Source organism: Myotis lucifugus, unplaced genomic scaffold (genome assembly GCF_000147115.1).
Source record: "Myotis lucifugus unplaced genomic scaffold, Myoluc2.0 scaffold_21, whole genome shotgun sequence".
In the NCBI taxonomy this organism is placed as follows: Eukaryota; Metazoa; Chordata; class Mammalia; order Chiroptera; family Vespertilionidae; genus Myotis; species Myotis lucifugus.
Genome location: NW_005871069.1, coordinates 2,665,621 through 2,689,456, shown reverse-complemented (window position 1 = coordinate 2,689,456; position 23,836 = coordinate 2,665,621). Strand labels below are relative to the sequence as shown.

General features: G+C 40.0%; 2 pseudogenes; both read left to right on the top strand.

Moving 5' to 3' along the window:
* The first annotated feature begins 1,149 nt into the window (after nt 1-1,149).
* Nucleotides 1,150-2,540, top strand: LOC102432498 (annotated as a pseudogene).
* Nucleotides 2,541-12,769: 10,229 nt separating this feature from the next.
* On the top strand, nt 12,770-13,884 carry LOC102432177 (annotated as a pseudogene).
* Nucleotides 13,885-23,836: the final 9,952 nt, after the last annotated feature.

Here is a 23,836-nt window from a genome sequence, read left to right as displayed (position 1 = left end):
TAAACAGAACTTGCCCTATAGCACCATCTACTGGAAAGCAAAAGAAAGGCCTCTACTTATTAACCTGCTGAATTAAGAGCAAAACAGTACCAGTGACTCCACTTTTGGGAATGTCACCTAAGAATCATGAGACACCAATCAGAAAAAATATATGCAACTCTATGTTCATAAAAGCATTATTTACAATAGCCAAGATCTGGAAACAGCCCAAGTGTCCATCAGTGGACGAATGGATAAAATAACTGTGGTACATTTACACAATGGAATACTATACAATTGCAAAAAAGAAGTATCTCTTACCCTTTGAGAGAGCATGGTTGGACCTGGAGATTATTATGTTAAGTGAAATAAGCCAATCTGAGAAAGACAAATATCACATGCTTTCACTTATTTGTGGAATCTAATGAACAAGATGAATTGACCAATAAAATAAGACCAGAAGCATGGAGGCATGAAACAGACTGACATACCTTGATGTGAGGTTGGAGAGATGAGAATAGATAAACCAAAGAACTTATATACTTATATGCGTAACCCATGGACATAGGCAATAGGCTGGTGAAGACCTGGGTGGGGGTGGGTAGGGACTGGGAGGATGGGGATAAATGGGAGATATCTATAATACTATCAACAATAAAAAATATACATTTAAAAAATTCAATAAAATGGGTATAGAAGGAAAGTACCTCAACATAATAAAGGCTATATATGACAAACTCTCAGCTAATATCAAGTTCAGTGGTGAAAACCTGAAAACTTTTCCTCTAAAATTGGGAATAAGATGAGGATGTCCACTCTCACCACTTTTATTCAACATAGTAATGGAAGATGTAGTCAAAGCAATCAGGCAAGAAAAAGAAATAAAAGGCATCCCAATTGAGAATGAGATGTGAAACTGTCATTATTTGCTGATAACATGAGTCTATATATAGAAAACCCTAGGAGCAGATGTGGGAGGAAGCCGCCCTCACCCTCCTACACCCCTGGTAATGACCACTTTATTGGCATTAGTAATACTGGGCAAGGCAAGGAGTTAAAAAATAAAATATAATATAATTTCCTCCACTGGAAAAAAATATCTCTTCTAAAAAAAAAGAAACTGAGGAGCAGTTGAAGAGCTGATGAAGTGTAGGATTTTCTATTGTGATAATGTCAATGTGGCCATATCTCTAAAAGGTTGATCAAACCTCTAATGCGAGTTCTTTGGGGGCTGGGTTATTGTTTAATTTAGTTTTGGCAAAATGGTAACTTTACCTACATTTGATTTGTGGTCTAATTATTGATCAAGAAAAGAATGTCTCATTGTGTCCACCTTCATTTCAGAGGCAGCCAACTGCTTCTATCTGTATGTCCATGTCTTCGCTTCTCATCATAAATAGTACATATTGGTTGCTAATGAATTAGTGGGATTCAGAGCAGGAAATATAGCAGTTATTAGATCACGTATTGCTGGTGCTACTTCCATTCAGGAAAGAACAAATTCCATGGCAAACACAAGTGCATGTCCAAGTACTAAGTTTTATTCCAGGTCCAGTTTTCAGAACTGTTTCACACTCATTGGAGAAAAGGGCATGGCATGAAGACTGTAAAGCTGCAGATAAACACGTATACAGCACCAGTTTTACTTGGCACCTTCCTGGGAATTTTAAATATTTTTCTGAATCTTACTATAGTAAAAGAACATAGTGTAGATGACTCAGGACAGCAGTGTAAAAATATTAATTTTGAAGAAGCAAGTACAGATGAAGTTCAGGTTCCCCAGGGACATAATGATCAAGTTGCTGTTGGAACTACCAATGTTCTGTTTTCCATGGTCCTCTCTTTGCTCTTTTGGAAACCATCCTTACTCCATTAATAATAGATATGTATGCCTGGACTCGAGAACAGGCTGTGCTATGTGATGGAATATACTTGCTGCTCTTGGAGTTGAGGCAGTTATTATTTTAATGGAGATTAAATTACTTTCCAAAAGACTGGCTAGTGTGCTATTCTACTGGGAGGACTCATTGTCTGGGTTGGCTTCCTCAGCTTGTTACCTTGGGGAAATCACTTTCCCAAAATACAGTGGGAAGATTTACATAACAATTGAATCCCTAAGAACACATTTGGGGAAATAATTGTTACTCTTTGGAGGTCTCCAAGAGAAGATCGCAGTGAAGGACCAACTGGTTGCCCAATTGAACAGGCTGGGTGCCTCTACATCCCCATGATCCATCTGTCCCAGTTCCTCACATCGGCTGTGCTAATTGGGATAGGCTATCCATCCCACATTGTCATATACATTATATTCAAAAATTCTGGGACCAAAACCTCAGAGTGTGTACATGGGCTGGTTAGCAGCTTCCGTAAGTGCATCTCGGATCCTTGAACCTGTGTACATCAGCCAAGTGTGCACTCGCTGGGGCCCACGATGGGCAGTCAGCCTGGTGTGTGGATAAGTGGTGCTCACCATCACTCTCCTGGCATGGAAGGAATCAAGGGTAACCCAGCTAACTAACACTGGGGTGTACTTGCTGTGTGGGATTTCCTTTATGTTATGAAGGCTCTGCTAGACAATCGCTATGGGTCAGTTTCTAAAAGTCATCGATGTTTCTAACTCTCTATCTCTCTCCCTTCCTCTCTGTAAAAAATCAATAAAATATATTAAAAAAAAAGATAATGTAAAACCGCCGAAACCGGTTTGGCTCAGTGGATAGAGCGTCGGCCTGCAGACTGAAAGGTCCCAGGTTGGGTTGCATGCACTCATGAGTGAATGCATGATGTGAAATTGTATTCTTAATTCAAACTGCAGAGGTGTCATTTAAAATAACAAGAAAATATCTGCAATGAAACCATAAGATGAGTTCTGTAAGAATTACCTGTAACAGAATTACATTACAGAAATTGTTTACCTAAATCGAATTGCATTTATTTGAGGATAACTACTTTTTATTCACTTAAAAATGCATTTTCTGCCCTGGCTGGTGTGGCTCTATTGTTAGAGCATTGACCCTGGCACCAAAGGAGCTCAGGTTTGATTCCCAGTCAAGGGCACCTTCCTGGGTTGCTGATTTGCTCCCCACCCCCGGTCGAGGAGAGTGAGGGAGGCAACCAGTCCCTGTGTCTCTCTCACATCAATGTTTCTCTCTCTCTCTCTCTCTCTCTCTCTCTCTCTCTCTCTCTCTCCCTCCCTCCATCCCTCCCTTCCTCACTTCTTGCCTTCCGTTCTCTCTGGAAAACAATGGACAATATCCTCAGGTGAGGGGGGAAAAAGCATCTTCTATTACTATCAAATTTCCTTATGAAATAAATATTGTGAGCCTTAAATTTTCCACTTACCATGCCTGTCATCCTACCTCACCTCTTTTAAGTTATTTCGATACTACACTTCCCATGTTATCTCGCTAAGTAACCCCTTAGTTAATAGATGAGTATGAATAATGCTAGTATTTGAGCAATAAAGAGGATTAAGAGATTAAGATGGATTTCACTACCTTCAGTTGGGCCAACGCCTTGTTTCTTTCAAGTGCTAATAAATATTTCACTTTAGAAACATTAGCCAGGTGTGTGTTATTGTGCACATAGACAGAACAGCAAACTGCTTATTATACTTATTGGCATTTTCAACGCCCTTCAGTTCTGGAGAAAAACCATCACTTTATTTACTCTTCCCAACTCTTAGTGGTGGCAAGGTAGACAGAATGGTTTTCAGACTATGTCTGCATAGCTATGCAGATCTGCAGAATTTTACATTTGAATGGGCTGTGGCAGCCCCAAACTAGACAGGCTAATACATAAATATTTGAGGCAAAATGGCTTTAATCTAACAGTTTGCTGAGTTTACTTGAGTGTATGGTCTCTATGTATACATTTCCTCCTCCACATAAGTTGAATGCTGATAAAAGGAACTAGTACAGAACTATGTAGATGGAAAATCAATACTATCAACAAAAAGTTAAAATATTTCTACTCTAATTTATAAATATTTTCAAATCTGAAAGTAAACACTATAATCTGCACTTTCTACTAAATTAGTGGTGCTTTTTTTTTTTTGACTTGAATAACAGAAATGTAAGGCTCACAGTTCTGGAGGTTAGATATCCAAGATCAAGGTGTCAGGGGGGTTGGTTTCTTCTGAGGCCTCTCTCCTTGGCTTGTAGATGGATATCTTCTCCTTGTGTCTTTTGTTTGCTTGTTCCCAGCTTCTTGAGATATAATTGACATGTAATATTGTGTAAGGTTAGGGTATACAACATGTTTATTTGGTATACTTATATATTGTAAAATGATTACACCATAGCATTAGCTAATACCTCCATTACATCACATAATTACTGTTCCTTTTTTGTGGTGAGATATTTAAGAGCTACTTTCTTAGCAACATTTAAGTGTACAATGCAGTAATATTGGCTATAATCACCATGCTGTTGTACCTTAGATTCCCAGGACTTATTGATCTTATGTCAGGAAGTGTGTAATCTTCAACCAGCATCTCCACATTTCCTCCATTCCACAGGCCCTGGCAGCTATCATTCCACTCTCTGCTCTTTTAGATCCACATACAGTGATATTGTACTTAGTATAGTGCCCTCAGGGTCCATCCATGTCATTAAAAATGGCAGGATCTCCTTTCTATGGCTGAGTAATATTCCATTTTATACACATGCATGCGCACATGCACACAGGTACACAGGAACAGGTGTGAGATAATACTTTGTTGTGGTTTTTATTTGCATTTCCATGAGGATTAGTGGCCTCCTAGTTCATAGGTTGACGTTCATCCACTGAGCCATGCTGGCTGGGCCACCCCAATAAATTTAATTAAAAATGTTTAATAGTGCTAGAGCAACTGGACACCTACATGTAAAAAAATAAATCTATACAGACCTTTGACATTTTCTAATAATTAATTCAAAATCAATCACAGTCCTATATGTAAAACACAAATGTTTAAAACTCCTAGTAGATAACAGGAGAAAATTCAAATGACTTTGTGTTTGGCAATTACTTCTTGTATACAACAAAATACGATCCATGAAACAAAAATGATAAGTTGGACTTAATTAAAATTAAAAACTTCTGATCTGTGAAAAACACCATTAAGAGAATGAAAAGACAAGCCACAGACTGGAAAAAAAAATCTTTGCAAAGCAAACGTCTGAGAAAGAACTGGTATCCAAAATAGACAGGGCTCTTAAAACTCAACAGTAAAAACAAACAAACACCCAATTTAAAAAATAAGCAAAGACTGATTAGACACCTCACCAAAGAAGATATATAGATGACAAATAAGCATATGAAAATGTCACTAGAGCATTATAGACTAAAGCAATAAGGTAACAATACACACCTATTAGGATGGCTAAAATCCAAAGCACTGGCAATACCAAATGCTGTCAAGGATGTGGAGCAATAGGAAATCTCACTGCTGGTAGGTAGAGTTTCAGTTTTGCAAGATGAAAAAATTCTGGTGATGGGTACACAACAATGTGAATATACTTCACACTACTAGTATGTACACTTAAAAAGGATTAAGGTGACAAGTTTTATGTTATGTGTATCTTACCACAATTAAAAATCCTATATAATAAAGAGGTGATATGCAAACTGACTGTCACAGCCTCGCACAAGATGGACGCCCCCATGTGGTCACAAGATGGCCGCCACAAGATAGCCAGCAGGGGAGGGCAGTTGGGGGTGATCAGGCCAGCAGGGGAGGGCAGTTGGGGATGACCAAGCCTGCAGGGGAGGGCAGTTGGGGGTGACCAGGCCTGCAGGGGAGGGCAGTTGGTGGCAACTGGGCCAGCAGGGGAGGGCAGTTGGGGGTTATCAACAAGCAGGGGAGCAGTTAGGTGTTGATCAGGCTGGCAGGGGAGTGGTTAGGGGGTGATCAGGCTGGCAGGCAGAAGCGGTTAGGGGCAATCAGGCAAGCAGGCAGGCTAGCGGTTGGGAGTCAGCAGTCCTGGGTTGTGAGAGGGATGTCCGAGGGGTCTCAGATTGGAGAGGGTGCAGGCGAGGCTGAGGGACACCCACCTCCCAGTGCATGAATTTTGTGCACCGGGCCTCTAGTACATAATAATGAGAGGATAAATATTTAGCATAAATTTGATTATGCACAGATTATTCCTAGAAGAAAACACACACACAAAAAAATAATGGCAATGTAGTTGCTTCAGTGGGAAAGGACTTGGGGACTGAACCACGGGGATTTTCATACCTTTGGAACTCATTGCATTTTTTTTAACTATTTACATTTTTCAACTTTTCAGTTAAGAGAAAATGGACCAGCCAACAGCTCCCTCATCCCTTTCAAACAGAATCGCATAATTCAGAGCCAGATAGTTGTTATATATATTATATACATTTGTCAATTTTTAAACAGTGACCCTTTATTTTCAGCTTAGCATGCATTTACATAACTATAAGTGAGCCTTCTCAAAATTCAGAGAAGCCACTTATTGACAGGAGCCCAAATTTGCAGTCTTTGGCACATTAAAAAAACAAACAAACAAACAATGGTACTATTTTTGTTGCTTTTAATAGTCATAGTGAATATTTGCAAATTCATCTACACCCTGTCCCCCAGGCTTGTGTCCAAAAATAATAATACCTGATATATATTGAGGACTTACTAAATGCTAAACTTAGTGTTGAGTTTGTACATATATCATCTCTTTTAATAGTCTAATAACTCCAGGTCTTAGTACTGCTATTATCTCCATTGTACATATAAGGAAAGTGTATGTAGGAAGGTTTAACAACTTTTCCAAGGCCTTGCTGCACCAGGAACTTATTTGTACTTGCTTTATGAATCCTAAGCCCATGTAGGAAAGTACAATAGTGCACTGCCTGGGACAGCCTTCAGGACAAGCAGAGCTTAGTCTACTGCTGTGACCCACAAAGACAGCTGGACTGCATGCAGGCTTCTGTGCCGCTCACTGCAGGATCCCGGCAAGCTGCACAGCACCTGGCACAGAGCACCTGAATGATTTCATGAATTAACACATCTCACCAAGACCAACAGCTGTTTACCTGAAGGACCAATAAGTGGATAAGCTCCAGAGACACTGACTACCTAAACCCCTCGGGCATCCTGAATAACTACGACACTACCCCCAGAAAGCACATCTGGAGGCCTGCTTTTCAACTTCCAGCTGCTGGAACTAACTAGCAGCACATTCTAACTCTGGTGAGACTTGTATCATCAACTGTACATTTGTAAAGTATTCTCTTAAAAGCTTTTCACCAGTGAGTGAGCAATTACTAACCACCAACACCCACATGAAGCCAAGATGCTCCTTAAAGAAAATGCCAAAGATGTCAGCAAAAGCTGTTGATTTAGCACGTTTGAAAAAGTAATACGTGAGTGGGAGGGTAGACTCATCTCTGTGTCACAGAAAGCGCCAAAGGGGGCCCTCATGTGAAATATGAAGGCTGCAGTCAACATCCCCAGACACCTGCGAACAACACGGCACATTCACCTTGTGTCCTGAAACAGAAATGAGCAGACACGCTCTCAGAGGCTCACTCTCCTTCTCTCTGACCACTTCTCTTCCTGCCATCCTTCCACTCAAGCAGCCCCACTCCTGTGTCTTTAGTGACTTTAAAAATAAAATTCTCAAAGAAGGAAGTTACCCATGACAAACCCATTACCGGCACCACATGGAACCACCCATTTGTTAAAGCCACAAGTTTATAATCAATTTTTAATTTTTTTTATTAAATCTTTATTGTTCAGATTATTACAGTTGTTCCTCTTTTTTCCCCCACAGCTCCCCTCCACCCAGTTCCCACTCCACCTTCTGCCCTTACCCCTGCCACTGTCCTCATCCATAGGTGTATGATTTTTGTCCAGTCTCTTCCCACACCCCCCACACCCCTTCCCCCCTGAGAATTGTCAGTCCACTCCCTTTCTATGTATTGATTCTATTATATTCACCAGTTTATTCTGTTCATCAAATTATTTATCTTCTTAAAGAATACCTTTCAGCATTTCATGTAATACTGGTGTGATGAACTCCTTTAGCTTTTTCTTATCTGTGAAGCCCTTTATCTGACTTTCAATTCTGAATGATAGCTTTGCTGGATAAAGTAATCTTGGTTGTAGGTTCTTGCTATTCATCATTTTGAATATTTATTGCCACTCCCTTCTGGCCTGCATAGTTTCTGTTGAGAAATCAGCTGACAGTAGTATGGGTACTCCCTTGTAGGTAACTGACTGTTTTTCTCTTGCTGCTTTTAAGATACTCTCTTTGTCTTTTGCTCTTGGCATTTTAATTATGATGTGTCTTGGTGTGGTACTCTTTGGATTCCTTTCGTTTGGGGTTCTATGCGCTTCCTGGACTTGTAAGTCTATTTCTTTCACCAGGTAGGGGAAGTTTTCTGTCATTATTTAACAAATAGGTTTTCAATATCTTGCTCTCTCTCTTCTTCTGGCACCCCCATAATTCGGATGTTGGTACACTTGAAGTTGTCCCAGAGGCTCCTTACATTATCTTCATATTTTTGGATTCTTTTTCTTTTTGTTTTTCCTGTTGGTTGTTTTTTTGCTTCTTCGTATTTCAAATCTTTGACTTGATTCTTGGGATCCTCTAGTCTGCTGTTGGATCTCTGTATAATATTCTTTATTTCAGTCAGTGTATGCTTAATTTCTAGTTGGCCCTTTTTCATATCCTCAAGGGTCTCACTAGATTTATGGAGGGTCTCACTAAATTTATCGGTGGTTTCTAGAAAATTCTTGAAAAACCTTATAACTGTGGTTTTAAACTCTATATCCAGTAGTTTGCTTTCCTCCATTTCTGTCATTTATGACCTGTTTCTTTGTCTCCACATTTTGGCTGCTTCCCTGTGTTAGTAGAGTGGCTTTGTGTGCTAGGTGTCCTATAGGGCCCAGTGGCTCAGCCTCCCCAATTACCTGAGGTGGACACTCTTGGTGCACCCCTTTGTGGGCTTTGTGCACAGTCTTGTTGTAGTTAAGCCTTGATTGTTGTAGGTATCACTGGGAGGAATTGACCTCCAGGCCAATTGGCTGTGAGAATCAGCTGTGTCTACGGTGGGAGAACTTCTGTCCTGGAAACACCCTTCTGGGGCAAGACTTGCTTCAGTGGGGCTTTGGTGCTCACTGAGTCTGCCCCCTGAGTGTGTCTCTTATGGATCTGAGGAGTTTTAATCTGGATGGTCCACTCTGACCACTGGGTATACTGGCTCTTGGATCTCTAAGGAGGTGCTAATTTAGCCTCTTCCTGAGGCTACCCAGCAGGAGCTACAGAGAGATCTGCAGATTCCTTTTCTTTGTTTGGAGTTTGGAGGTGCCTAGATGAGGCCCAGCTGTGAAGCAATGCAAGCTGCTGTGAGGCATTGGGCCTTCTTTTGGATGTTCTGGGTCTCTCTGACCCAGCTGCAGTTTGTTAGGTAATTTTAGATTGCAAAGGGCCAGGGCATTCATATGCAAAAGCCTCTGCGCACAGCTTGGGTGGGGCGGAGTCTCAGGGAATCAACAGGTCGGAGCAAACAGCTATGGCTGATCCTCAGTCCTACCCTAAGAGGGCCTGGGTCTCACTGTTCCGCGGTAATCACTGCAAGCGCTTCTGAGAGAAAGTTGCCCTAGAGTTCTGCCTGCTGCCAGACAGTCCAGTTTCTCCCCGTAAAAGTCTGGGTCCCCAGAGACTCACCCGGAATTGGAGTTCAGAGCAGTTGGGAGCTTGTGTCTCCCTCCCGATTGAAAAAGACAACAGTGTCCTCAGTTGCCAGCCCTTTCCGTGCGCCTCTGTACCGCTGCACTTTACTTCCACACCACACCTCCTCTGAGTCTCAGTGTGCTTTTCTCTTTCCTTCTAGTTGTAGAATTTCCACTCAGCCAGCCTTCCTGTGGTTCTGGATGATGTTCGTTTTGTCTTTTAGTTTTTTTTTGAAGTGGTTGTGCGAGGCAGCAATTTCCAGTGTTTACCTATGCTGCCATCTTGGTTTTTCGAGAATAACCCAATTTTTAAATTATTATTAATAATTGATTGTTCTGTACAACTATTTCCTTTTGTCACAGGCCTTTGTCCATGATGAAGCCCTACAGGAATTTACTCCTACTATGGTTCACACACTTCTGCTCTGATTTTTCTAAGAACCTAGGCTTACTCACTACATCCAAAGGTATATGAAATACCAGTGCTACCCTCCTGTCCTTGTTTCTTCTTATGTCTCTTTTTTCTATATATGTGTGTATATATGTACAGAAATATACATATGTGTATATAGATGTATATATCACAAATTCAGAATAGCTAGTATATCATTTATCTGTTATCTACACTTTTCACCTCTAGATCAGTAGGGCTTAGACTTTGGCTTGCATCAGAACCCCGTGGAGAACTTGTCAAAACACACATTTCTGGGTTCTAATCCAAAAATTATAATTCTTTAGCTCTTGGGTAGGGCTCAAACACTTGAATTTCAAACATGTTCAAGGTGATGCAGATGATGCTGGCCCAGAGCTCGCACTTTGAAAGCCATTGCCTGAGAAGAATGACTTCAAACTCTGCCAATGAATCACAATTTTAAACAGACAATTCCAAACTATATTCAACTGCAGAAAAACCACTGTCTTAACAATAAAAATAATAAAATCGGACAAACACTTTAGTAGAAAGGCTTTGTGGTGAACTTCCAAAATCATTCTCATAGTAATCACTGCTGGATGGTTTGGAATAAGGACATCTTTGACTTATAGAAGTAACAGGAAAAGTGTTTAAAATTGGCACTAATGTTATAAACTGCAACATATAGTTGTCCTGCCCACAGATTCCCAAATCCTGAGGGCAGCCCTGCTCATGAGAGATGTGTCACTGAGTTGCCTGCTGACACTATAAAATGTGATCACTGTCATGAGAGAAAACACGTGGAACAACTAATGAGGTCAGGCACTCAGCTAGGACAACAGCTGGCAAATGGCATAGACCAGCCGTGGGCAAACTACGGCCCGCGGGCGGAATCCGGCCCATTTGAAATGAATAAAACTAAAAAAAAAAAGACCATACCCTTTTATGTAATGATGTTTACTTTGAATTTATATTAGTTCACACAAACATTCCATCCATGCTTTTGTTCCGGCCCTCCGGTCCAGTTTAAGAACCCATTGTGGCCCTCGAGTCAAAAAGTTTGCCCACCCCTGGCATAGACTCTGCCCCAAAGGTTGCTAACATGGTCACAACTCCAGTGACCTGCCAAATTCTTCAGGTAGAGAATGGGCAGCTCTGACGTCCTCATGGTCCTCCAGGCTCAACACAGGCCTGAGTCACCATCCCAGCACGTTCACATCTAAACTGCAGCCCTCACATGCTGGCACTGTGAATCTCTCCAGAGAAGGGGTGACTTGGAATGTGTCCTTAACTCACATCCTATCAGTAGCAGCACCACAGCCCACCCTTCTCAGCACCTCTCAATTTCACAACAGTGTTTATGATGAAATACTTGATCCAGGCAATGTAATGGACAGTGTGATTGTCTTGAATGTAGCACCATTTAAATAGTGTATTTGCTGTAACCAAAAGAAAAGAATGTGTGACCTTGGAGGGAAAAGAGATACAAAAAGTGGCAAGAGAAACAGCATTACAGAGCAACAGCATGGAGCACAGCCTTCGAAAGACAGCGCCATGCCCGGATGCTGCAGTGAGATTTCCGGGGGACAGTGAGCATGCCAGGTCTGTTAGGACCCATACACACCTGCCAAGGAGCAGATCCATCGATGCAGAGTGGACTTGGTGTCAGGAAAGCAGAGACTGATCAGGGCTTCCCAGTGACAGCCAGGCAGGTGTAGCAGGAGCCTCAGGTGTGCAGGGGCTGCTCTCCAGCTCTTCTCCCTGGAGCCCCTCCTGGAGCCTGTCAGTCTCCAGCACAGGCAGGGCCCCACATAGTAAAGCAGGGGCAGGGCAGGGCAGGGCAGCACAGCACCCTGGGCTTCCCTGTAACCTCCTCTCAAGAGTCAAGTGCATCTCTTTGAGGGCTTGACTAAATATTTTAGATGGTCACTTGAGGGCTGAGTACACAGGACAAGGCAATGTCCTGCAGTAATCCAGCAAGACCTCCACAGCACAAGCCAGACCTCCGTGAACAGCCCTCCCTTCCCGTCATTGCATCCTGAAGATTCCCGGTGCCTGGAAGGCAGCACTGGGCGCAAGAGGCCCTGCCAATTGTTCAGGCCGTCTCTGCTGTACTGGGAGCACCGCTGGGCACCAACTGAATAGCTCATCTCTCTCGAGTCTAAAAAAATAGTCTTAACAAACATGGAGAACCAGTACAATGTGTAGTTTTTTGAACTATGAAATCTTTAGAGATACATTAATAATAATAATACCATGAAAAAGTATTGATATGGATATAAAAAGCAGAGAAAATGTTAAATGTAAAACCCCTTAGGATTGTAGAATAATGGATAGCTTTATCCTTATAAATACTTGTTAAGATAATATTCTCTTTAGAAATAGCAAATGTAAACACATGCTCCCCACGGCCTCTGAAAGAATGCAAAACTAATAGAAAGTTAATAAGCTGTCTCACTGCAGTCAATTTCGACATCCCCACTGTCCTCATACAGCTGGCCCCACACTCAGAGGAAGATACAGACTCATACCTAGGGACTTTAGGTTGTTATGATTTCCAAAAAAAAAGATAAATGTATACCAACATACATACATAAATACATGGATTCATTCTGTCTCCAACTTTTCTAATTTAAAACATCATGAGAAGCAGCTTTTTGGCTTCTTCTCGAATCTTTGTCTGGTTCAGTCTGCTCTCCTCCATTCCAGCCTCCACCATGTCCACATGGGTGACCCAGAAGACCTACAAGGTGTCCATCTCTGGCCCCTGGGCCTTCAGTAGCCAGTGGGCCCAGCAACCGCATCAGCTCCTCGGCCTTTTCCCGGGTTGGCAGCAGCTACCGGAGTGTCCTGGTCCCCAGTCTGAGTCTGGCTTGGGGTTATGGTGGGGCTGGGAGTATGGGGAGCATCACAGCTGTACAAGTGAACCAGACCCTGCTAAGCTCCTTGAAGCTGGAGGGGGACCCCAACATCCAGGCCATGCACAACCAGGAAAAGGAGCAGATCAAGACCCTCAACAATGAGTTTGCTTCCTTCATCAATAAGGTACAGAGCCTGGAGCAGCAGAATAAGATTCTGGAGGCCAAATGGAACTTCCTGCAGCAGCAGAAGAGGACTCACAGTAACATGGACAACACGTTCGAGAGCTACATCAAAAACCTTCAGAGGCAGCTGGACACGCTGGGTCAGGAGAAACTGAGGCTAAGGCTGAGACCATTACCAGATCAAGAATGAGGAGCTGCAGACATTGGCTGGGAGGCACGGGGATGACCTGCATCGCATGAAGACTGAGATTTCTGAGATGAACTGGAACATCAATCAACTCCAGGCTGAGATCGAGGGCCTCAAAGACCAGAGGGCTTCCCTGGAGGCTGCCAATTGCTAATGCCGAGCAGCGTGGGGAGCCATCAAGGATGCTCAGTCCAAGGTCGCTGAGCTGGAGGCCGCTCTGAGAAACACCACGCAAGACATGGCCCTGCAGCTGCATGAGTACTAGGAGCTCATGAACGTCAAGCTGACCCTGGACGGGGAGATCGCTACATATTGCAAGCTGCTGGAGGGTGAGAACAGGCTGGAATCTGGGGTGCAGAACATGAGTATCCACACCAAGACCACCAGCAGCTACTCAGGTGGGCTGATGAACCCATCTTATGGGAACCTCAACTATGGCCTGGGCTTCCAGGCCCACTTGGGCTCTGGCAGGAGCTCTGGCTCCTTCCACTGCACCAGCTCCTCCAAGACGGTGGTTGTGAAGAAGATTGAGACCCATGATGGGAAGCTGGTGTCTGAATCATCGTTTGTTTGTTTTTCAAAATAAAGTCTCAGCTGGTTCTGCCAAAAAAACAAATAAATAAAAATAAAAAAATAAAACATCATGAACACCCCTCTAAGGCAAGAGACATAGCTCTAGCACATTCTTCTGCGAGGTTTCCCAATAGCCTGTGATATAGATGCTCATGGCATATCACTCTTGTTGATGAGCCATCATCAAAAGAGTATGATATTGTAAGGTTGTTTTCAGGTTTTTGCTGTTAAAAACAATGTAGACATCAATATGAATGGCAGAGCAATGACCTCCAAATACCCTCTCCTTCATAAGAGCAACAAAAACACTTGCAAAAAAAATAGTCATTATCAACATTGTTTGACCTCTGGAAATCAGCCGAGGTTTGAAATCATTCAGGCATCCTTTATTCAGCAGAATCTCAGTAAGAAAAGAGACGTTCATGGCGTTTTAATCTGTCCTTTTCCTCCTCCTTATATTCATGCAGCCTTGAAAACAAACAGCGCCAAATCATGGTGAAACAGGCAGCCTGGCAACTGCTGACTGAGGCTGAAACTCCTTCAGAGTCCCAGTCTCAGAGAATTGGCATCATGGGGCTTCTTGGGTGATTCTCTGAAACTTTTTCCTGGGGTCATTTGTGAAAGACAAATCAGTAGCAATTCTATAACATCATGACTGCCCGAAATAGTGGTAAAAAGTGGAGCAAAAATCAGACAAACTAAAAAATTAAAAGGAAACACTGGAGACTGAGATGTCTGTGGGAGGCTTTGAAAAGCTCTAACGTATTCCAGAAACGACCTGAGAAGTTCCTAAATTCTCAGCTCTGCTGACCTTGAGGCTCTTTGCGAGCAGCGAGCGATGGCAAAGACAGAGATGTAATTGGCTCTATTGGTATTAAAGGTGTGCCCCAACACACACAAAATGCCCCTAGACCAGCGGTTCTCAACCTGTGGGTCGCGACCCCTTTGGGGGTCGAACGACCCTTTCACAGGGGTTGCCTAAATACATCCTGCATATCAGATATTTACATTACAATTCATAACAGTAGCAAAATTACAGTTATGAAGTAGGAACGAAAATAATTTTATGGTTGGGTCACAACATGAGGAACTGTATTAAAGGGTCGCGGCATTAGGAAGGTTGAGAACCCCTGCAAACGGGAAGACTTCTTGCTTGGAGGCACTTACAAAAATTGCTGTTCAATGGTGACCTGATCACTGAGCCAAGATTTCAGTGGCTGCACAAGACAGAGAATACCAATTTTACAGAATGAGCACAGAAATGCACTAAACAAACAAACAACAAACCCTAGCCAGGGGAGAATTTTACTTATAGCGTTGCCACATTGTATTTAAAAATATCTAGTTTTGAAAAAAAAATTACAAGGCATAAAAGAAACAAGAAATTATGGCTCTCACACAGGGAGAAAAAGCAATCAAAAGAAATAATATCTGAGGAAGCCAGACAGTAAACTTACCAGACAAAGGCTTTATTTTATTTGTTAATTACAGTTGACATTTCATATTATTTCATATTGGTTTCAGAGGTACGGCATAGTGGTTAGAGTATAACTTATGAAGTGATCACCCTGATAGATAATTCTAGCACCCACCAGGCACCATACATAGGTATTACAATATTATTAACTATATTCCCTGTGCTATACTTTACATCCCCGTGATTATTTGTAACTGCCAATTTATATTTCTTAATCCCTTCCCACTTATCACCTAGTCTCCTGACCCCTCTCCAATCTGGCAACCATCAGTTTGTTCTCTGTATCTATGAGTCTGTTTTGTTTGTTTATTTATTCTGTTCTTTAGAATGCACATATAAGTGAAATAATAAGGTGTTTGTCTTTCTATGTCTGCCTTATTTCATCTAGCATAATACTCTCCAGGTCCATCCATGTTATTGCAAATGGTAAGATTTCATTCTTTTTTTATGGCTGAGTAGTATTCCATTGTATGTGTGTACCACATTATTATCCACTTGTTGATTGATGGGCACTTGGGTTACTTCCATTTCTTGGCTTTTGTAAATAACACTGCAATGAACATATATCTTTTCAAATTAGTGTTTTGTATTCCTTCAGATATATACCCAGAAGTGGAATTGCCAGGTCATAAGGCAGATCTATTTTTAATTTTTTGAGGAACCTCCATACTGTTTTTCATAGTGGCTGCACCAATTTGCAATCCCACCAACAGTGCCCCAGGGTTCCCTTTTCTCCACATCCTTGCCAATATTTGTTGTTTACTGATTTATTGATGAGATCCATTCTGATAGGTGTAAGTTGATATCTCATTGTGGTTTTAATTTGTATTTCTGATGATTGGTGATGTTGAGCATCTTCTTGTATGTCTATTGGCCATCTGTATGTCCTCTTTGGAGAAGAGTCTATTGAGGTCCTGTGCCCATTTTTTAATTGGATTGTTTGTCTTCCTGGTGTTAAGTTGTATGAGTTCTTTAAATATTTTGGAAATTAACCCCTTATCAGATGCATCATTGGCGAATATGTTCTCCCATACAGTGGGTTCCCCTTTCTTTTATTTTTTAAATACGAGTTTATTGATTTTTAGAGATAGAGGAAGGGAGAGAAAAGAAAGATAGGACATCGATGCAAGAGAAACATCAATCAACTGCCACTTGAACTTTCCCCACTGGGGATTGAGCCTGCAACCCGGGCATGTGCCCTGACCGAGAATCAAGTGGAGACTTCTTGGTGTATGAGATGATGCTCCACCAACTGAGTGACATGGGCCGGGCCCCTTTTCATTTTGTTGATGGTTTCGTTTGCTGTGCAGAAGTGTGTTAGTAGTCCCATTTGTTTATTTTTTCCTTTGTTTCTTTTGCCCTAAGAGATGTATCAGTGAAAATACTGCTATGTGAGATGTCTGAGATTTTTACTGCCTGTTTTCTTCTAGAATTTTTATGGTTTTGCAACTTCCATTTAAGTCTTTTATCCATTTTGAGTTTATTCTTGTATATGGCGTAAGTTGGTGGTCTAGTTTCACTTTTTGCATTTACCTATCCAATTTTCTCAATACCATTTATTGAAGACACTACCTTACTCCATTGTATGCTATTGCCTCCTTTGTCAAATATTAATTGATCATAATGGCATGGGTCAATATCTGGGGTCTCTGTTCTGTTCCATTAGGATATATATCTGTTCTTCTGGCAGAATCAGGCTGTTTCGACTATGGTGGCTTTGTAGTTAGTTTGATATCTGGTATTGTGATCTCTCCAACTTTGGTCTTCCTTCTCAAGATTGCTAAGGCTATTTGGGGTATTTTTTGTTTCATATAAATTTTTGAAATATTTGTTCTAGATCTGTGAAATATGCTGTGTTATTTTAATAGGATTTGCATTGGATTTGTAGATTGCTTTCAGTAGTATGGTCATTTTAATGATATTAATTCTTCCAATCCATGAACACATTGTATGCTCCCAATTGTTTGTATTTTCCTCTGTTTCTTTGATTCAATGTCCTATAGTTTTCTGAGTACAGATATTTTACCTCCTTAGTTAACTTTATTACAAGGTATCTTATTTTTCTGTTGCAATGGTAAATTGGGTTGTTATATTAGTTTCTCTTTCTGAGAAACTAATTGGTATATAAAAATGATATTGATTTCTGAATTGTTATTGTTTAATAACATGCTATTTAGCCTGGTGTATTTGAATGTTTTCAGGATGTTAGTTTTGGATCCAGCTATATTGCCCTATTTATTTATTAAATCTAGCTGGACTTTTTGTAGAGTCCTTAGGGTTTTCTATGTACAATATCATGTCATCTGCAAATAACAACAGTTTACTTCCTCCTTTCAAATTTGGTTGCCCTTTGTCTTTGCTTTTTGTCTAATCACTGTGGCTAGGACTTGCAGTACTATGTTGAATGAGAGTGGTGAATGTGGACATTTATGACTTGTTCCTGTTCTTAGGGGAAAGGGTTTTAGTTTTTGCCCATTGAGTGTGATGTTTGCTGTAGGTTTGTCATATATGGCCTTTATTATGTTGAGGTATGATCCCTATATTCCCACTTTAATGAGAGTCTTTCTCATAAATCAGTGCTAAATTTTGTCAAATGCTATTTACGCATCTATTGATATTATCATGTGACTTTTGTCTTCCAGTTTGTTTATGTGATGTATCCTATTTATTGATTTCTGAATTTTGTACCAGCCTTGCATCCCTGAAATAAATCCCACATGGTCATGGTATATAATCTTTTTAATGTATTGCTAGATCTGATTTGCTAATATTTTGTTAAGGATTTTAGCACTTATGTTCACCAGGGATACTGGCCTATAATTTTCTTTCTTTGTAGTGTCTTTATCTGGTTTTGAAATTAGGATAATGTTGGCCTCATAAAAATACCTTAGAAGTCTTCCCTCTTCTTAAATTTTTTTTTTGGAATAGTTTGAGAAGACTAGGTGTTAATTCTTTTTATTTTTATTTTAGGTGATAATTCTTCATTGGCTGTTTGGTAAAACTTCCCTGTGAAGACATCAAGTCCAGGACTTTTGTTTCATGTGAGATTTTTTCTTTAATTACTGCTTCAGTTTTGTTAATTATTACCAGCCTATTCAGGTTTTCTGATTCTTCCTGATTCAGTTTTAGAAAATTACATGTTTTTAAGAATTTGTTCAATAAACCCAGGTTGTTCAATTTGTTGGCATGCAGTTGCTCATAGTATTTTCTTATATTCCTGTTCTGCCAGTTATTACTTCAACTTTTTCATTTTTTATTTTATTTGAGTCCTCTCTCTTTGTTTCTTGATAAATCTGGATACAGGTTCATCAATCTTATTTATCTTTTCAAAGAACTAACACTTGGTCTCGCTGATCTTTTGTATTGTTTCTAGATTGTCTCTATGACATTTATTTCCACTCTGATCTTTATTATTTCCTTTTTTCTACTTACTCTGGCATTTTCCTGGTTTTTGTTTGTTTGTTTGTTTTCTAATTTTTTAGGTTTGGAGTTAGGTAGTTTATTAGAGATTTTTCTTGTTTCATGAGGTAAGCCTGTAATGCTATGAACTTCCTTCTCAGGACTGCTTTTGCTGTGCCCTATAGATTTTGGGTTGTTTTGTGTTCATTTTCATTTTTTTCCAGGAAGTTTTTAATTTCTTCCTTGATTTCATTGGTAATCCATTCATTGTTGAATAACATGCTATTAAGCCTCCATGTGTTTGAACGTTTTTGAGTGTTTTTATTATAGTTGATTTCTACTTTCCTGCCATGGTAATCTGAGAAGATAATTGATATTATTTCAATCTTCCTGAATTTGTTAAAACTTATTTTGTGTCCTGACATGTGTTCTATCTTTGAAAATTTTCAATGTGCACTTGAGAAAAATATATATTCTGCAGCTTTGGATGAAATGTTTGGTAAATATCAATTAAATCCATCCTATCGAGTGAGTCATTTAAGGCCTCTGATTCCTTGTTGATTTTTCTTTGTCTGGAAGATCTACCCAATGATGTTGGTGGGGTGTTAAAGTCCTCCATTCTGACTCTATTGCTGTCAATCTCTCCCTTAAAGCGTGCCAAGAGTTTTCTTAATACACAGGATATCCCAAGAAAGTGTATATACACACTATGAATAATTATAAAGGTAGTGTTTATTAAAATGAATTTCATTTTCATTTAACAGCTATTAGCTGTTAAAGTATGTCTACATTTTTGGGATACCCTGTATTTAGGTGCTTTTATAATGAGTGCATATATGTTTACAATGGTTATATTTTCCTGTTGGATTAATCCCTTTAGTATTATAAAGTGACCTTCTTTGTCTCTTTTAGGGCCTTTTTTTTTTTTTTTGGAAGTCTGTTTCATCAAATATGAGTATCGCTGCTGCCCTAGCTCATTTTTTATTTCCATTGGTAGGGAATATTTTTCCCATCCTTTCATTTTCAGTTTGTGTGAATCTTTTGCTCTGAGGTGGGTCTCTTGTATAAGTCATGATTTCTTATCCAATCAGCTACCCTATATCCTTTGATTGAAGCATTTAATTCACTTACATATAAGGATATTATTGATAGGCACTGCTTTATTGCCATTTTTACCCTTTATATTATGTTCCTCTCTCTCCATTTCTTCTTCTTCTTAAAGAAGTCCCTTTAACATTACTTATATTGCTGGTTTAGTGGTAATGTATTCCTTTAGCCTGTTTTTTTTTTTCTGGGAAGCTCTTGATTTTACCTTCAATTTTAAATGATAGCCTTGCTAGATAGTGCAGTCTTGGATTCAGATCCTTTCTTATCATTACTTTGAATAATTCATGCCACTCCCTTCTGCCCTGAAGTGTTTCCTATGAGAAACCAGCTGACAATCTAATGGGAACTCCCTTACAGGTAACTTTGTGTCCCTCTCTTGCTGCCTTTAAGATTTTTTCTTTGTTTTTAATCTTTGTCATTTTAATTATGATGTGTCATGATGTGGCTCTCTTTGTGTTCATCTTGACTTGGACTCTGTGCTTCCTGAGCTAGTGTGAATTTTTCCTTCACCAGGTTAGGGAAGTTTTCTATCATTATTTGTTAAAACAGGTTCTCATTTCTTAGCTCACTTTCTTCTCCTTCTGGTACCCTATGATGTGGATGTTTTCATGTTGTCCCAAAATTCTCTTAAACTATCCTCCAGTTTTTAAAATTCTTTTTCTGCCCTGCCTTCCAAGTCACTGATTTGATCATCCGTTTTATCCAATCTATTTTTTAAAATATATTTTATTGATTTTAGAGAGGAAGGGAGAGGGAGAGAGAGATAGAAACATCAATGATGAGAGAGAATCATTGATTGGCTGCCTCCCACACACCCCCTACTGGAGATCAAGCCTGCAACCCAGGCATGTGCCCTTGGCCGGAGTCAATCCTGGGACCCTTCAATCTCCAGGCCAATGCTCTATCCATTGAGCAAAACCAGCTAGGGCTATCCAATCTATTTTTAATTCCTTCCAGTGTATTCTTGATGTCAGATATGGTATTATTCATTTCCGACTGGTTCTTGTTGGTTTCTATTTCCTTTATATGCTGTTGAAGTTCTCAGTAAGTTTCTTGTAATTCTCACTAAGTTCTGTCAGCATTTTTATAACCATTACTTTGACCTCTATATCTTATAAATTGCTTGTGTCCATTCCATTTAACATCTCCCATGACTTTCCCTGGAAAGTGGGGGGGATGGTCCAAGCTGAAAGCAAGTCACTAACAACCCCTGAGACTGCCCTGCCTTTTAAGCCCCAGACTATGCTGCTGACTCCTCAGTTGGGACTTAAAATGCAAGGAGGGGCAAGGAGGATTCCAGATGGCTGGGTGAGAGGAATGCTGAAGGGTAGGAATAGTTGCTTTCCCACTGGCTGATGCTGCTTGGAGTGAATTGATTGTTCCTCCCCCCAAAAAAATGGCTGCTGTGGTATTAAAGGATGATCTAACACAGCAATCCTGGTGGTTGCTCCCCCATGCCTTTCCCCAAAGCCAGCCAACCACACTCTCCTCAGGTGACTTTAGTCCTTTCCACCCTCCCTTCACCTGTGCCCAAGGTGAGTATCTTGGAACAAAAGTTTTGCATGTGTGGACCCTTTAAATGAATGGTTTTGACTCCAGTGGCTCTTGACTCTCCTTGACAGACAATAACCCTGCCACCTTTCACAGCTGGATGCTACATGGATGCATGTTCCTGGCTCCAGATACTCCAGGCTGGGGAGCCCAGGCTGGGGACTAGGCTCCCCGCCTCTCAGAAAAAACCTCCTGCAGCTGAGGTATCCCTCCATAGCCTCAGCAGGTGCCCTGGGGGTGGGGCTGGCCTGTTTTGTGACTGCCATTCCAACTGGTCTTGATGTGGCTTCTACAGTCTTTGGTTCAAGATCTCCTCCTCAGTTTCCAGTTAGTGTTTCAGGGAGATTTTTTTCCCCCAATTTAGCTGTAACTTACAGTTTGATTCTGGGAGGCACTGTGAGCAAGATCCCCCTACTCCATTGCAATCTTGTAGCCCCTAGAAATAAATTTAACCATAGAGGTAAAAAACTGAACTCAGAAAAATTTAAGACATTGAAGGAAAAAATGAAGAAGCAAATAAATGGAAGCATATACCATACTCAAGTATAGGAATAATTAACATATTAAAATGTTTATACTTTACAAAGCAATCTATAGATTCAATGTAATCCCTATCAAAATACCAACAGCATTTTTCACAAACAGGAACAAATAATCCTGAAATTTATATAGAACCACAAAACACCCCAAATAGCTAAAGAAATCTTGAGAAAAAAGAACAAAGTTGTAGATATCACAGTACCTGATATCAAGCATATTACAAGGCTATAGTAATCAAAACAGCATAGTACTGGCATAAAAACAGACATAAAGATCAATCGAACAGAACAGAGAGCCCAGATATAAATCCATATCTATGTGGTCAATTCATCTATGTATGACAAATAAGGCAAGAACATACAATAGGGTAAAGATGCCCTAACCGGTTTGGCTCAGTGGATAGAGCGTCGGCCTGCGGACTGAAGGGTCCCAGGTTCGATTCCAGTCAAGGGCATGTACTTTGGTTGCGGGCACATCCCTAGTGGGGCATGTGCAGGAGGCAGCTGATCAATGTCTCTCTCTCATCGATGTTTCTAACTCTCTATCCCTCTCCCTTCCTCTCTGTAAAAAATCAATAAAAATATATTTTAAAAAAATAGGGTAAAGACAGTCTCTTCAATAAATGTCCTTGGAAAATTAAACAGATATTTACCAATAAAATTAAACTGGACCACATTTTTTTTACCATTTACAAGAATAAACTCAAAATGGGTTAAGACTTAATTATAAGACCCGAAACCTTAAAACTCTTAGAAGAAAACATAGGCAGTAAACCCTTTGACATTGCTTTTAGTAATTATTTTTTGCATATATCTCCTTGGGCAAGGGAAACAAACAAACAAAATAAACAAATGAGACTACATCATACTAAAATGTTTTTGCGCAGCAAAATAAAACCATCAACAAAATGAAAAAAACAATCAACTGAATGGGAGACAGTATTCTTTGATGATACATCTGATACGGGATTAATATCCAAAATGTATAAAGACATCATACAACTTAACATTAAATAGAATCCAATTATAAAATTGGCAGAGGACCTGAGTAGATATTTAATCAAAGAGGACATACAGATGGCCAATAGACAAAAAGATGCTCAACCTCACTAATCATCAGAGAAATGCAAATTAAAACCATAATGAGATATCACCTTACACCTGTCAGAATAGCTCTCATTAATACAACAATAAGCAACAAATGCTGGCAAGAATGTGGAGAAAATGGAACCCTTGGGCACTTTTGGTGGGGTTGCAAATTGGTGCAGCCACTATGGAAAACAGTATGGAGGTTCCTCAAAAAAATTGAACTCCCCTTTGACCCAGTAATCCCACTTCTAGGTATATATCCCAAGAAATCAGAAACACCAATCAGAAAGGATATATGCACCCCTGTGTTCACAGCAGCACAATTTATAATAGCTAAGATTTGGAGACAGCCTAAGTGCCCATCAGCAGATGAGTGGATTAAAAAACTGTGGTACATTTATATAATGGAATACTACACTGCTGTAAAAAAGAAGGAACTCTTACCATTTGCAACAGCATGTATGGACCTGGAGAACATTATGCTAAGTGAAATAAGCCAGTCAGAGAAAGATGAATATCACATGATCTCACTCATTTGTGGAATATAATGAACAACATAAACTGATGAACAAAAATAGAGCCAGAGAAAAAAAATATTTTAGAATATAATAGACTTAATCCTGTTATTTGCAGATTTTTAATATTATATTTAAAATCTTTTTTTCTTGAAATATTAATGTTTATTGCATGTAACATTATTATATTTAAAATAGTTTTTCTTGAAATACTAATGTTTATTGCATGTAAATGGCTAATTATTTTGTATCTACAATCTGATATTAGATTCATTTTGTATATTAAAA